The following is a 15,373-nucleotide window of genomic DNA, read 5'->3' as shown; positions in this document are numbered from 1 at the left end:
AGCAAATTAATAATGCATTCATGGAAATAATCCTAATATCATGGACTATCTTCCTACATACAAATCACTCTTTCAAATAATCCAAAAATAAATATTAGATGTGCAACTTTATTTACACACAATTTGCTATCAAAAAAGGAAATAAAATAAATTAATTTCTTGTTCGTTTCATTCCAAAAAAAAATTAATTGTTTTCTTCAACCCTATTTGATGACTTTGTATTTTCAGCAATACCCATTAATGATTTCTATTTAGATTCATTACAAAAAGAAGATTCTTACTAAGATTTATCAAAAATTCGATCCATTTTTGCATTTCAAGCTATTAGTAGAACCTTTGATATTGTTTTAGTAGTGAAAAAATGATGGAAGGTGATGAAAAATAGAAGAATGAGGAAGAAAGCAAATAAAAAATAATTTTAAATAAAAAATATACGTGTTAATGATGTGTTGGTGCGTGTATTTCACTTCCCAATCCAAATGTGAGTATAGCATTTCAGGGTGAAATTAATTCAACTTTAAAATAATTCAGGGCTAATAGGACTCCCGCAAAGTATAGATGACTAGTTGGTAACTGAGTAATAGACTGGGGGACATTTGACTATTTTCTCTACTTTTTAATTATTTTTTGAAAAAAAATATTTTTTTATTATCATAAAATAACTCCATTTTCATAAAATTTTAAATTTTTTTAAATTTATTTTCACTTCTTATATTTGTTTTTAAAATACATTTGGATTATAAATATCAACTCGAAAATACTATGGCCAAATAGAACTCTAATTCTATTTTCAACTTCAAAAATTATAAATAAAGTGAAAATATTTTTATATTTTTTTTTTTATGGTCAAACGCCTACTAAATTTTTCTACATGAATAAAGAATGTGACTTTCTGTATAACTGGTTAGAGTAAGATATTTCATAATTTATCTATATTTTTATATGTTCATAATATTAAAGAACAATTAACTTCATGTTAAGTAGTCGTTTGGCCATAAAAATTATTTTCTTTTTTCGAAAAATTATTTCACTTTAGTGAAAAGGGTGAAACAAGATGCATTGGCCGTGAAAATTTCAAATACAATTTCAAAATTGTATTTGGAAAAGTGAAAATAAGTTTTAATTGTTTTCACTTTTCTCACTCATACTTCTCTCACAAAATTTCAAAAACAACTTTAATTTATATTAATGGTCAAACACAATCCCAACTCCAACTTCAACTTCAACTCCAACTCCGAAAAATTATAATTTTCATGGCGAAACGGGATATCATCGCGTCATTATACTCATAAGTTGCCTCTTTTGAAAGTTTTAATCTGGCGACATAATAATACGTGTTGTGATTTTCACTTCATATTTTAAAATTCAATTGAAATACTTATAACTTTACATTCTCTACTCTTTTATTATAAACATACATATGCATGAATTTACATTACTAAAAATTTAGTGTATTGAAACAAACTATTAAGTTTTGAAGTCTAGAAATGTAATGAAAATAATTGAACATCAAGTGATTTACACCAACAACAAACGTGATTAAATCTAAAATTGCTAATTATTATAAGCCACAATCTCAAGTTTTCGTTGTCCTCAAAAGGATATTTTTGAAATATCATTATGTGCTTTTGTAAATGATATTGATCAATATGATAAATTAATGTGGGGCCATAAAAGATGTTTTGGTTTATAAAAACACCACACACGTATATTAAGACTTTTCCTACATTCGTAAATCAGCACCAACACATGTATCCAAGGGAGAATATCATATTTGTCACTTTAGCCACTAGAGATGGGCCACCACAAATGGCATGACTCATCCTTTAAAATCATAAATAAGTCGGTAGTTAACTATGACTCATCAGTTTATCAGAAAAAAGGCGGTCATTAGTTTCTATAAAACTCCAAATAGGTTGATGATTGCTTTCTGCAAGCTTTGGAGTTGTATTTTTATCATCTTTTGTTCATCTTGCTTAGGTAAGTTGTTTTTTTTTAAAAAAAAATTTTGATAATTCTGCCAAATTTCTTCTTTGTTGTATTATGTGCGAAAATTTGAAAAAAATTACTACGTTTTGCTAATTTGTATTTACTACGTTTTGCTGATTTCTATGATTATGTGACATGAAAAGATATGGTATTTGCAGATTATTTAGTGTGGGTGTAACATTTGATATAAATTTTGAGAATTCTTGGGTACCCACTTTAACACCTACTATGTGTTTGATAAAAGTTATAAGTGAAACATTCATCTTGTTCTTTATTGATCGACGTTCCGCTTGGTAATGTGAAGTTTTCTTGTCATTATGTAGAGCTAATTTCAAGACCTGGGATATGTTTTTTATTTATTAAAGTGCTTTCTTTATGATTCCCATCATGTGTTCGATGAAATTTCTAAGTGTAATTTCAAGTGTTTTTAGTAATTGAGATTTGAGATTAATGAGACTAAGAGGGCGTCCGAACTACTTGGTCAAAAAATTGGATTTGGAATGATTATCATAAACAAGTTGCACTCACGTCTCCAAATTAAAATCTTTATTAGTTAATTAATGAGTTCTAAAACGTACTTAGTTTTCCCTGCACGGTAACATGGCATCATAATTTCGTCCATTTTGGTAATGAAGTACCATTTTTTGGGTATGGAACCTGTTATTTTGGTGAAATTAAGTGAGTTAGTGAAAGTAACTTATAGAGGCTTGAGATACTTGAGTAAATTAGCATAAGTTGCTTTCTGCCGAGACAAGAGCAATTCTACAGAAGTTGGAGATAATTGCAGGCAATAGCAAACAATGGTAGTAAAGAATTTCTTTGTAGTTTGTGCAAGAGGCTTATTTTGGTGGCCTAATGGATGTTAATGATTGGCTAGACTACTGGGTCGGGAATAGAGTTGAGCAGTGGAAATAAAGAAGGTAGCAAGTAGAAATGATCTATGTTGCTAGACTCTAAAGTAGTTGTGGGAGGGGAGAGGTCGGATTCTCTAAACATAGTGTATTTTTGAAGAATTCAACACGTGTGTGGCATCGAAAGCGAAATCATTATTTGCCCTTTGTGAGGAGTGTTACAAAAGCAATCCGGCACGGGTGCAGCATCAAAAGCGAAATCAATATTTGCCCTTTGTGAGGAATGTTACAAAAGCAAAAAGAATATGTAGAATTTTCTTTCTTCCTCATTTTTACATTACTTTCGACCAAGTCTTAATGACTTATAACTGGATAATCTGAAGTAGAATGTCAGGAAAAATAAAGTAAGATATTCGTATCAAGTACTACCCAAGGAGATAATCTTGAAGGATATAGATTTTTGATATGACTGAGACAGGATGGTTAACTTGTGTTGTTGTCACTTATGAATACTTAAAGGTGGTCCTATCGAAGTTTCCCAGTTCAGCCTTTTGCAATCACCACAAGCCAAAGGCTGTGTAATTATGTTATCTATGTTTAACACTTGCTTGACAGTGTTGCCAAAGGCATATTTAAAGCACGCTTAGGCCTTGAAGCGAGGTTTGAAACATGTTGAGCGCTTTGCCTTGCTCAATGTGCACTTCAGTGTCATCATCAACGTTCTAGGACATACATTTCCTTACCAATGAGCCTCTTCTTAAGAGGCGATGCAACACGATATCATTCACTTTATCATAATTTTTTTTTAAATTCCTTTTGTTTGTATATTTGTCATTCATTCTTATAATGCAATGATTAGTCTTGGACAAAACATATATATTTGTATTTTTTTCTCCCTTTGCACCTTTTTTATTAAAATCCACGCTTTATTTGCACTTAAAACCTCAATGGATCTTAGTTTTTTTTTTTCTTTTTGCTTTTAAATAACATTGTTGCTTAATGAGTTGCATTATCCTTTTACATCTACAGACATTGTAAATATTATTGTATGGCTAATGTTATATGTTTCTAGCTTGTAATGCTCAGTTGACAATTATTAGCTCACCGCATTAAGCAATAAAGGTAGGAGTAATAAAATTGAAAGTGAATGATGATAATTCTTATGTTCACGTAATTATAAGCTACCAAGTCTTTTAAAGAGTGTTTTGTCGGTAATTAAAGTTGAGTGGTGTTTGGTTATGAACTTTGATGGAACGTTTAGATTGCATTTAAAATTCAATGTAAAGGTGAAGTGGGAGTAATTACACAAAATACATGATTTGCACTATGATAAACTGGGTGACGCTATTTTTAAGGGCAAATCATCATTTTGGTAGTCCACTCATGTGAGTAACTGCTAAATATGTGGAGTGAATTCATGATTGATGTTGTATCTCACATGATTTGTGGGTTCTATTAGTTTGTTTGGATTTCATTTGTTATTTGACATGTTTTTAACTTGCGTACAATAAACCATAAAGGTCTATTGTACACAACCTTACCCTGCAATTTATTCTTGAAATTGATGGTAATAAAATGAAAAAAGTGATACACACTTGATATGAGTGCCTGAATTTGTTGTCCTATGTACATTTTCTGTGAAGAGGTTGCATTGGATTGTTAGGATTTTCATTGTGATAGAATTTTTAATTTTTCTATTGGGTGTTTGACTACTAAATTTGATGTAACTTAATTTTATATTTCAAGGACTGCTACTTTTGCTTTTGGTGGAACAAAACAAAGGAAAGAACAAAGCCGTTTCAGAGAAGGATTTAGTGTTGTACATGTAAGTATATAATTTTAGCATATTAATTTTCTATATTTGAAGTGGTGTTTATCATAAGTGTATGCCCTATGATATATATATATATATATATATATTTTATTTGTATATATTACTGTGTTTTTCTTACCGAACTTCTGTGTTCTTCATGGTGACAGAATATAGTTTGAACATAATTTGATCATCTATTGGAATAACAGATTCTGATGGATAGTAAAAAAATAAATAAATGATATCTTTCAAGTACTGATAAAAACATGAAGCAACGTGAAAAATATAATAACTTGAAAGCTGAAGTAAAACAAGCTCTATTGGCACACCGTAAATCTAAAGATCAAGAATCAAAGAGACATCGATTTTTAGAAAATGCGTCCTCCCAACCAATTGAAATGATACCATACACATACGAAAAAGGTGAGTACATACTCTTGTATTAGTTATGCCAACAGTTTATAGGTGTTGGTTAATATTAGTCCTTTTTTTTATTCTAGGTTCAACTTCAAATGTATTTGATCAACATCCTCAATCAAATTATGTTTCGCTCCAAAAAGTCCCAAACTGTAAATTTTGTTCTGCAAAGAGACTTCAATATGAACCACCTGGATTTTGTTGTGCTAATGGTACCGTCAAGTTGACTTCACATACAATGCCAATGAAATTACAAAATTTATATTTTGGAGAAGATGAAGAATCTTTACACTTTTGAACATACATAAGGACATATAATAATCTATTTGCATTTACATCTTTTGGTGCAAAGTACGATAAAAATTAGCTAAAAGAAATAGTAGTGTATACACATTCAAAGATCAAGGACAAATGTATCATTTTATAAATGATTTGTACCCACAAAATGGAAAATCAAAAAATCTACAAATGTACTTCTATATTAATAATAACGAGCTAGCATATAGGATGGTTTGTTCCAACAAAGTTCATAATCAGTAGTGAAGAAATTAATGGATATATTATCAAATAATCCATATTCTATTTTCCTTCGATCCTTAGTAAACATTTATAACTTAGAAAACTTTCACATTTCTCTTAGATGTGACTCAAGTTTAGACCAACGTGTATATAATCTACCTAGCTCATCTGATATTACAGCAATATGGGTTGAGAAAAATGATGGGAATGCTATTCGGCCACCTCATATTCAAATATATACTCGCAGTAATTGTACAAGATTAGTAAATTATTATTACGGATGCTATGATGCCTTACAATATCCACTGTTATTTTCATATGGTCAAAGTGGATGGCATTGTGGTATTGAAAAAGTTTGTGAAATAGAAAATGTTTGTACACATCCTAAAACTTTTGAAATTGATGAGATACCAAATATATGAAATGTTTGTTCTCTCGACGGATATCTTAAAATGGAACATGATATTTTAGATAAAGGAAAGCGAAAATGAAATACAATGCAAGAACAGACATTTTATGAGTTAATATGTTCACAATGCAAGAACCTTGTTAGAACCAAGATAATAAAGGGTATTGACTATGGTAATTGCCAAGAACATACCATGTTAGCACCCAGGTATAACAAACTTCTCATGATTAATTGTGTGGTTCTTCTGTGTGAAAAAGTATTATGTGTGCCGACTGAAAAGCTATTTTTATTTATGAATATCCTATTTACAAAATTAAAGCTTTTATCCAATCATGCAATTAGCCTTCCTCAATGTGTATTACTTATTTAGTGGAGTTATTTAGTCCCAAATTGAAGGTTGAAGTCTTAGTGCTTGGTCAAAGGAAAAAACTCTTAATTTCAATTGGTTTATAAGATCTATGACCTTTTATTTGTAGCATGATTATGTTTTTGACTTTGTTGACATTGAAAACCTTTAGTTTAGGTACATAGTTGAAGATACTTTTTGCATCAACGTGTCTAATTCCTTTTTGAAAGTTATTGTTAGAAGCATCTCATAAATCTTGTGTGGTTATAATGTGTAGCCACCATTTTTGTACCTTTTCATCAAAAAATGATATGGTTAGACACTATTGCCTTTTGTGTTAAAGCGTAATAGTACATGCTACTGGCAACTTGCATATTAAAGGCTTTCTTGGGTTGATAAAACTGGAAGCCATTTCTCTCAATTCTATCTCTTATATATTCTATGAGAACCTGGTTTTGACTAATAACATAGATGTGGTTAAAGTCTTGACTAATAACATAGATGTGGCTAAAGTCTTACTCATATTTGCTTTCTGCACTTGATTTAGTAGTCATATCTTGCTTACACAAATGTTTGTGCACATCTCTCTCCTTATATAACGTATCTTTTCCTAGAGATCCTTGATATCTAAGAATTCAAATTATTGCATTCCACTAAAAATTACAAAGATTTTAGAGAAATTGATTGACCATACGTTCAGAAAATGAGATTTCAGATGGTATGATTGTGATATTCTTGAGCTTTCTGATCATTTTTTGCTATCACTTTTGATTCTGTGATTCTGTTACAGTCTAGGTCATATACGTAGCAATAACAATCTGGTATAGTAGTATCCAATACATTTTCCCACTGTGAACTACTCCCAACACAAATTGTACCACTTCAATGCAAGGAGGACTTTTTGTTCATTCGGGTCTTTATGACAAATAAGTGTAAATAACCAAGAAAATAAGGTTTTTCATTGTAAGACTGTTGTAAAATAATGAGTAAATTACTTTCCTTGAAAGATGCCAGTGTCCTTAATGATAGAATAAAATGACCAATTCAACTATTGTGAGTCAACTTCAGGCTGTCCAGCTCCAGATCTTCCAGTTTTAGCTAAATTTCATTCCAACCTAAACTAATTTGCCTCCTTTCATTTTCAAGTACTTCCTAAACATCCAAGATTCATAATTAAGACTAATTATCCATTTTCAAAAGTTTATGAACACAAAAAACTTCAAGCCACTTAGAAAAATCTGATAAACTATTACAAATAGTAAATTTTGTTCCACCCTGCACTATGCAACTAAGAGTTGAGTGAAAAAGCGTATTGCCTTAAGCTTCCTATATCTTGATTATTTTTGTTCCTATATCTTGATTGTTGACTTTATTATATGACATGTGTCATTTTCAAGTTCAATTTATAGATGAAAGTGGATCAACAACTGCAAATTACTTGGTGAACTTGGAGAGAATATTCTTTCAATGAGAACTGAACAAATCTATGAACCAATTAACATAAAGGTATAAAAATAATTATAATTTAGTTAAATTCTTACTTCAATTAATATCTTAGAACTTGATGAGATTCTTTTTAAAGGCAGAAGGAAACACTGCCCCCCCAATGTATCCAACAAGATCTTGCCATTAAAGTGTTTAAAATACAGTTGAGGAAATCATATTCTAAGAATTCTGATGATGCACCAACGAAACTATTTGTTTCATCATTTGTAGAGAAACAGGATGCTCTTCAATTACCAACGTCATCAGCTTCTCTAGATGTTGGAGAAAACACTAAAAGAGAACTTGACAATGCATCATCGCCAGATGAACCGAAAAAGCCAACTATTGGAAGTACCTCATCTAGCAAGAGACAACAGCTTGAGTGCATAACTCGATCAAAAAAGAATGTCTCTTCCAGCACACCAGCTAAGATAAAGTAAAGGTTAGTCAACTTTAACATCACCTTTTAAATTTTGATTGAAATCAATTTTCTCTTCTATCTATTTTACTTATTTATATTTGATACTAATAATAAATTCATCTTCTTTTCACAGCTCGCTCGGCTATGTGCCTGCCTTGTATATATGTCTTTTGTTGGTTTCTATATGCCAAGCTTTTGATGGAGCAGATGCTTAAGGATCAGTAGTTAATAGTTACAATATACAAGATTGTTGGTGCTTACAATGTTTACCCTTAAACTTGCGCATTATAAATGTGTTTTTGGCTGGTAGCGCAAAACTAAAGTGTCCTGTAGTATTAAGCATTGTAAATTTGTTTTTGTCCAGTAGCGCACTATAGTCTTGCGCATTGTAAATTTGTTTTTGTCAGTAGCACACAACTTGATAGTTGTGTATCCTTGCGCAGTGTAAATTTGTTTTTGTCTAGCAGCACACAACTTGATAATCCTATATTATAATCTTAGTTCCTAAAAACGTATGTTCTATGTATTGTCTGGTTTAAATTATATTACTAATGCGTAGAAAAAGTGTTGCCGATCTTAACATCAGCAAAACTTATACGATGCAACTACATTTGGAAGCTTTGAGTGCAGTCTTTGAATTTTTACGCCCGGGCCAACCGCACTAGTTAGATTATAGACAACAACAATATAATAAATAAAAGCTAAATAATTATAGCTACTTTTAAACTTAAAACATTGCTGAAAAGATGTGAAAAGAAAAGTATGAAGTAGATCAAAAGTATGTAACTCAAAGATATCTATCTATGAAAAGCTTTGTCGAGTATTGTTATCTTTTTTTTTTAAATAATAATTTATTACAAAATTATGATGAATAATAGAGAAAAGACTTCTTTATGAAAGTACTTTGAATTTTTCTTTTTCGACATGAACTCTTATGACAAATTAAATTTGACAATCATTGTCCAAAGCACATTAAGGTGCTTTCGTTTGAACTATATATTGTCACTATCCTTTCAACTGCATATTGCGGTGATTATCATCCTAAAAGAATTACATTCTATATCAACTTTTATGGGAATATTTTTTTTTTGCATTACAATCAAAGTAGATAAATTCTAGAACTCATAATAATATTGTATTGAAAAAATTATCATAACAACAGAGCCGAAGCTATGTAGAAAAAATGTGCCGACCTTCAACAATCATCATAGTAAGGATTGATAGTGTTTACATGTTAAAAACTTCATCCCCTACATACAAAAAATTCTAAAAACTTGATAGAAAATGAATTAGAAAAAAGGAGGAGATAGGCCTTTACCTTTTCGGGCTACTTTTGTGGATTTCCTTTTCATCTCTATCTTTTCTTTTAAGGATCCGTTTGGCCATAGATAGTATGAACTATATTTCGAAATACATTTTCACTTTATTTTGGAAACTTGTTTGGCCATCAATAAACCAAATACAACTTGAAGTTGTATTTGAGAAATTGGTGTTTGATTTCACTTTTTGCACTTTTTAATTATTGTTTTTTCTAAAAAAATTATTTCCATAAAATAATCTCATTTTCATAAAAATTTATTTTTTAAAAAATTTATTTTCACCTTTTATATTATTTTAAAATATATTTGAATTATAAATATCAACTCAAAAATACTATGGCCAAATACAACTCTAATTCTATTTTCAACTTCAAAAATTCTAAATAAAGTGAATACGTTTTTTATTTTTATGGTCAACCGCCTACTAAATTTATCTACATTAACAAAGAATGTGACTTTCTGTATAACTGGAGGAAGATATTTCATAATTTATCCTTATTTTTATTTATAATATTAAAGAACAATCAACTTAATGTACTTAAATTTTATACCATTGCGTCATTATACTCAGGAGCCGCCTCTTTTGAAAGTTTTATTTTGATAACATAATAATACGTGTTGTGATTTTCACTTCATATTTTGAAATTCATTTATAAATGCTCATACTTTACATTCCCTACTCTTTTATTATAACATACATATATATGCATGAATAAACATTATTAAAGATTTAGTGTATTTAAATAAACTATAAAGCTTTGAAGTTCTAGAAACGTAATGAAAATATTAAACATCAAGTGGTTAACACTAACAACAAACGTGATTAAATCCAAGATTAGATAATATATAACAACAATATTATAAATAAAAGCTAAATAATTATTGCTATTTTCAAACTTAAAACATTGCTAACAAAATGTGAAAAATAAAACATAAAGTAAATAAAAAATATGTAACTCAAAGATATCTATCTATGAAGAGCTTTGCTGAATATTATTATCTTTTCTCAAATATTAACTTACTAAAAAATGATAAAATTACAAGAAGTCAAGAAGTGACAAACTTAAGATCATAATTATGATAACTAGCAACACTTTCACAAAATTATATTTTATAGCAGAAAAAATATTTTTTTATAGAACCACTCAATACATGAGTGTTTACATCTATCAAAGAGTAACTTCTACTATTTTCACTCTAACACTTATTTTCTTTTCTATTTTACTGTACCTTTTTTTTTCTTTCAAATAACGCCTATTCTTCATATTTTCATATCAATTTATTTTATTTTTCTCACATTTTTTCACCTTAATAAATAAAGATTGTGCTCCACAAAATAAGGTAACTGTCAATTTATAGTTATTGTACGTCATCCCTTTCCTAACTTTTATATAATTTGTACTTTTTTCATTCATCATTATTCTTGCGGGTTTTTTTGTTTTTGTGATTTTTTTAATTGTGTGATTATGGAGGTTTGCTTTAATGGTAGGATAGTTAAGGAAATCAGTGAGCGTTGAAGAGGTGAGGTCGAATCATTGTAGTCATTCAGAGAAGATTACTGAAATAATGAAACAAAAAGGATTGAAAAAACCTTCGTCTCCAAATTAAACCCCCCAAAATACAAAGATCTGAGAATTTTTTTCAAAAAAAAAAATGGAGAATCAAGCAAAATTTTAAGTTTTGATGCTGAAACTCTTCTTAGTATGATTCGAAAAAAGATAAAGATGAAAAGATATTTGTGTATGTATTTGTTAACTAATGAGTATTCATTTGTATGTATATACAATTCTAATTGCATATAATTATTTTTTGGACATGTGCATTTATTTGTATTTTATATATACAAATGCATATTTATATGTATTTTTTTACGGTGTTGAGTTTGTCTTTGAATTGTTCTATGTTATTCTAAAGGGTAACATATGTATTTATTTGTATTTTTTACTGTTTATGATATGTATTGCGTATTTTTTGGTTACCTATATGTATATGTATATAGTTGTCATTTTTGTTATAACGATTTATGTCTTATATGTGTATATATGCATATGGGGTAAATATATATTTTTGTAAATACATATGCAGATATATATATATATATATATATATATATATATGTTGTACTGTAAATACATTTGCAATTTGTATGTCTATGTATTTTGTATATTTTTGAATATGTCTATGTGATATAAATATTTTGTCTTTTTTTGTTGTATAGGTTTTACATGATCCTATATTCATGGCAAGAAGCACCAATAAAGCCTATTAGGGAAATCGGGATAATAGACGAGGCAGAAATCCTTGAAGTTTGATGATTTTTTTTTATTTTGTGTATGATAATATTTAACTATAGGTTGACAGTGATGTAGTTGAGTAGTTGTTAAGTTTCATATCTTACTTTCATGTTTCATGTGAAAAGTTAATTGAATTTGACAACTATGTTATTGTATTTTGAAAATTGATACTCAATCAAATTGAATGAAAAATTCCATTTTAGTATTATGTTGAATATTTATCCCATTTCAATAATTGTATACGTAATTACATATATATATATATATATATTAATAAGTGATTATACAGTTATATGTCCTGATCTTACATATATATTACTTAGTTGAACAGTTATATATTTGTATTTATATGCATTTCAAAATCAATAGCAAATACATTTAGGTAACTGTACATGTAATTTAATTGGATATATATTAATAATTGGGGACAAGTTTATATAGTTGTATATATAACTACAAATTTGTTTTTTATAGTTGCACAGTATTTTATATTTGTATTTATATGTATTTGTGATTTTACATGTGCTCAAATATATAAATATACTCGTAAATAAATATAGATAATTTTATTTATATTTTTCAATCAAAGTTGCAAATACTGAAAAAGTAACTATAACGTATTTTTAATATATGAAACATAATTATCATTGAAGAATTAATCCATCACAACAAATATTTTGAAATGTACCTGTCATACCCGATTTTTTTCCTCAGGTCAAAACGAACACGACATTATAGACTCTAAGAATAAATTTGTATAGAGTCGCCACCTAATTTTTAAGGAAAAATAGGAAACCTATTTATTTATTAACAAGTATGACTTTATTCTAATCTACGAAATCAATTTAGATTCTAGGTAAGGGTTCAAATTATTCCGAAGGGAAGGGGTTAGGCACCCTTCAAAATTCACAAATGTGGTTCCCCACCAGACTTAGGTTTATTTAAAAAGGGAAACAAAAAATTCGTTGTTTGTAAATACAGAAATAAAATATGCATCGAAATAATATAACACTTATGCTGTCGTAAAATATATATAAACAAAATATATAAATATGCATGTAAAGACAAGATTGAATAAAAAAAATTTACTAAATGAAAAAGATTACATAGTATTTTTTAATGTAAAAGGTGTGAATTATTTGATTAAATATCTAAATTGATTTAATATAAGTATTAATGGCCTAAATTTGCCTAACGTGCAGTGAGGATTGCGTAAATAAATAATATCCCGTCCAATACCCTAAAATAAAGATTTCACTATAATTGATATTTGTACAAGTGTGAAAGTGTAAAAATACAAACATAAGAATTAAAGTCTTCTTTGAATGCATTCCCGATGAGTATTTCTAATAACCTGTACAAACACTTGTAAATAAAATGTTAGCGACAAATAAATAATTATAAAAAATAAATTGAAAAGGATATGTGTTCATATATGTATAAAAAATATAATTTTTCGTTAAAAAGAGTTGGCTCAAATTAAATTTTAAATACGTCATAGATACAAAGTGGTTGCTCAATTGATTAGCCGTCCTAAATCGTCTTGCCAAGATACGAATCACAAAACTTTTTGCGTTGTTATAAAATTTTGTCATCGCCCAAATTTATTTATTTTATTACGTATTTATATACATAATATCCATCCTTTTATTTGTGCAGGCCTAAAAAATTGACGGAGAATTTCTTCATCGGTCAGGTGTCAACCCTTAATATAAATAATAATTTTGATAAAATAAAATCCGTCTTTTGTAATGGGGTGGCCTCAAATATCCAGATGGAGAGATAATTTCATTGGCCAGGTGTTTGATGCTTATAATGAAATATCACCAAAATTAATAACATACAAAAAATGATTAAGAAGTAATTCCAACATTAATGCAAAATCAGCAACAGAATGTGACAAACAATCCAAAATTCATCCAAATATTAAAAATAGTGCAAAAAATCAATTTGAAGAAAAATAAATTAAAATCAACAAAAACAAAACATGCAAGTTGTATCATATATTTAGTACCAAAATCACATATTAAACACCAAAAATGAAATAACAACGTCGCCTCCTTTAGCAGATTTTACACAATACCTAAAAGCCAATGAAAGATCAAACTCCATCAAATCCAAAAAAAAGAAACAGCTTCACCCTTCCATTTTCAACAACAACAAAAGGATTAAAGAAGCCCTCAAATCAACATATAACACCCAAGTTAGATAATACCCAAAATTGCTTTTTGCCCAAAATTAAGTTAATGGAGGATCCAACTCCATCAAACCAAAAGAGAGATCTTTACATCCATTTCAAGAACAGCAAAAGGATCAAAGAAGCCCCAAATCAACAAACAACTATAAAAATTATATCAAAAAATATCATCTCATCATCATCATAGACCCTAAAACCCCTTTAACATCAATAAATCAATATCCAAACCTATAAGACAACAAATTCCCATCAGCAACAAAAATGATATGCAGAAAAAGCAAAAAATCAACCAAAAAAAAAATTAAAAAGGCAAAAACTTTGCAATTTATTTTTTGATTTATAAAAAATATAAATAATTAGGATTATTAACCAAAAAAGGCAGAGGAAAAAGGGGAAGGGAAAATGAGTGCAGTAGTGGGTGATGGTGCGACCGTATTTTTTGGTGTGGTTGTCGGTGGAGGTGTGGCGGCCGGTGTTGTTTAGAGAAGAAAAGTTGGTTGTTGTGTGCTCCGATGGATGTTCGCCGGAGAAGGAGCGACGGCAGTGGGCTTGGGGAAGAGAGAGAGAAAAAGTGAGAGAGGAGAGAAGATTATGAAAAAATGAGCTGAGAACCCTCCCTAAGTTTCTAATTAAATAAAAGGGACAAGTGGACCCCATTTATTTTTTCTCTTTTTCCTTTATTTACTCAAGTTAATTAATTAACATAAAAGGGGCTAAATTAGACTATTTGAAACTTTGCCTCCTTGAAATGATCACCCTTGAAAGTCACAGATAAAGAGAAATTGGTTAAGGCTTCATCCGTATTTTTCTCTTTTCTCATTCTCCAGTTCATGCTTTCCTCTTTTCTTCTTCTCCACCATTTTATCCAAATTTTCTCTTATAAATCATTCCTCTTCTTTTTACATTTTTTTCTATCAAAAAGATAATCAATTCTATCAAGTCTTTTGTTACAAGGTAAATTTTCTTTCTTTTTTCTATATCCAAGCTTAATACTAGGGTTTGATTGAAAAGAAAAATTAGGCAATTTCTTTTTTCTATATTGAAGCTTTTATTTTGTAGTATTTTAGTGAATTTTGGTGTATATATATTTGACATATTTTGACAATTACGAAATGCTTTAGTTGTTCTATAATTGCACTAGTCTGCTTTATAGTTTTTCTATCTTTAGTTTATCTTTTGTATTTTATGTAGATAATGGGTCGATATAAGAGAAAGCAAAGTAGAGCATCTTCACCTGTCCCAGATGCTAGGAAAATAGCTAGAGTCGCAGCCCGAAAGAAAAATACTGAAAATAATGAGCAACCGATTAGTGA

The 15,373-nt window shown here is 29.1% G+C and overlaps 1 long non-coding RNA gene across 2 annotated transcripts; it reads left to right on the top strand.

The window, feature by feature from the left end:
- The first annotated feature begins 1,856 nt into the window (after window positions 1-1,856).
- LOC107873098 lies at window positions 1,857-8,761 on the top strand. Of its 2 annotated transcripts, XR_001675097.2 has the most exons (5): window positions 1,857-1,980; window positions 4,587-4,665; window positions 7,742-7,850; window positions 8,061-8,271; window positions 8,384-8,761. It is a non-coding gene; the product is annotated as an uncharacterized LOC107873098 (long non-coding RNA). The 2 variants fall into 2 exon arrangements; XR_001675098.2 differs by lacking the exon at window positions 7,742-7,850 and having other exon boundaries at window positions 1,882-1,980.
- The last annotated feature ends 6,612 nt before the right edge of the window (window positions 8,762-15,373 follow it).

The sequence above is a fragment of the Capsicum annuum genome, chromosome 6 (genome assembly GCF_002878395.1).
Source record: "Capsicum annuum cultivar UCD-10X-F1 chromosome 6, UCD10Xv1.1, whole genome shotgun sequence".
NCBI classification, from domain to species: domain Eukaryota; kingdom Viridiplantae; phylum Streptophyta; class Magnoliopsida; order Solanales; family Solanaceae; genus Capsicum; species Capsicum annuum.
This window is presented reverse-complemented; position numbering and strand designations above follow the sequence as displayed.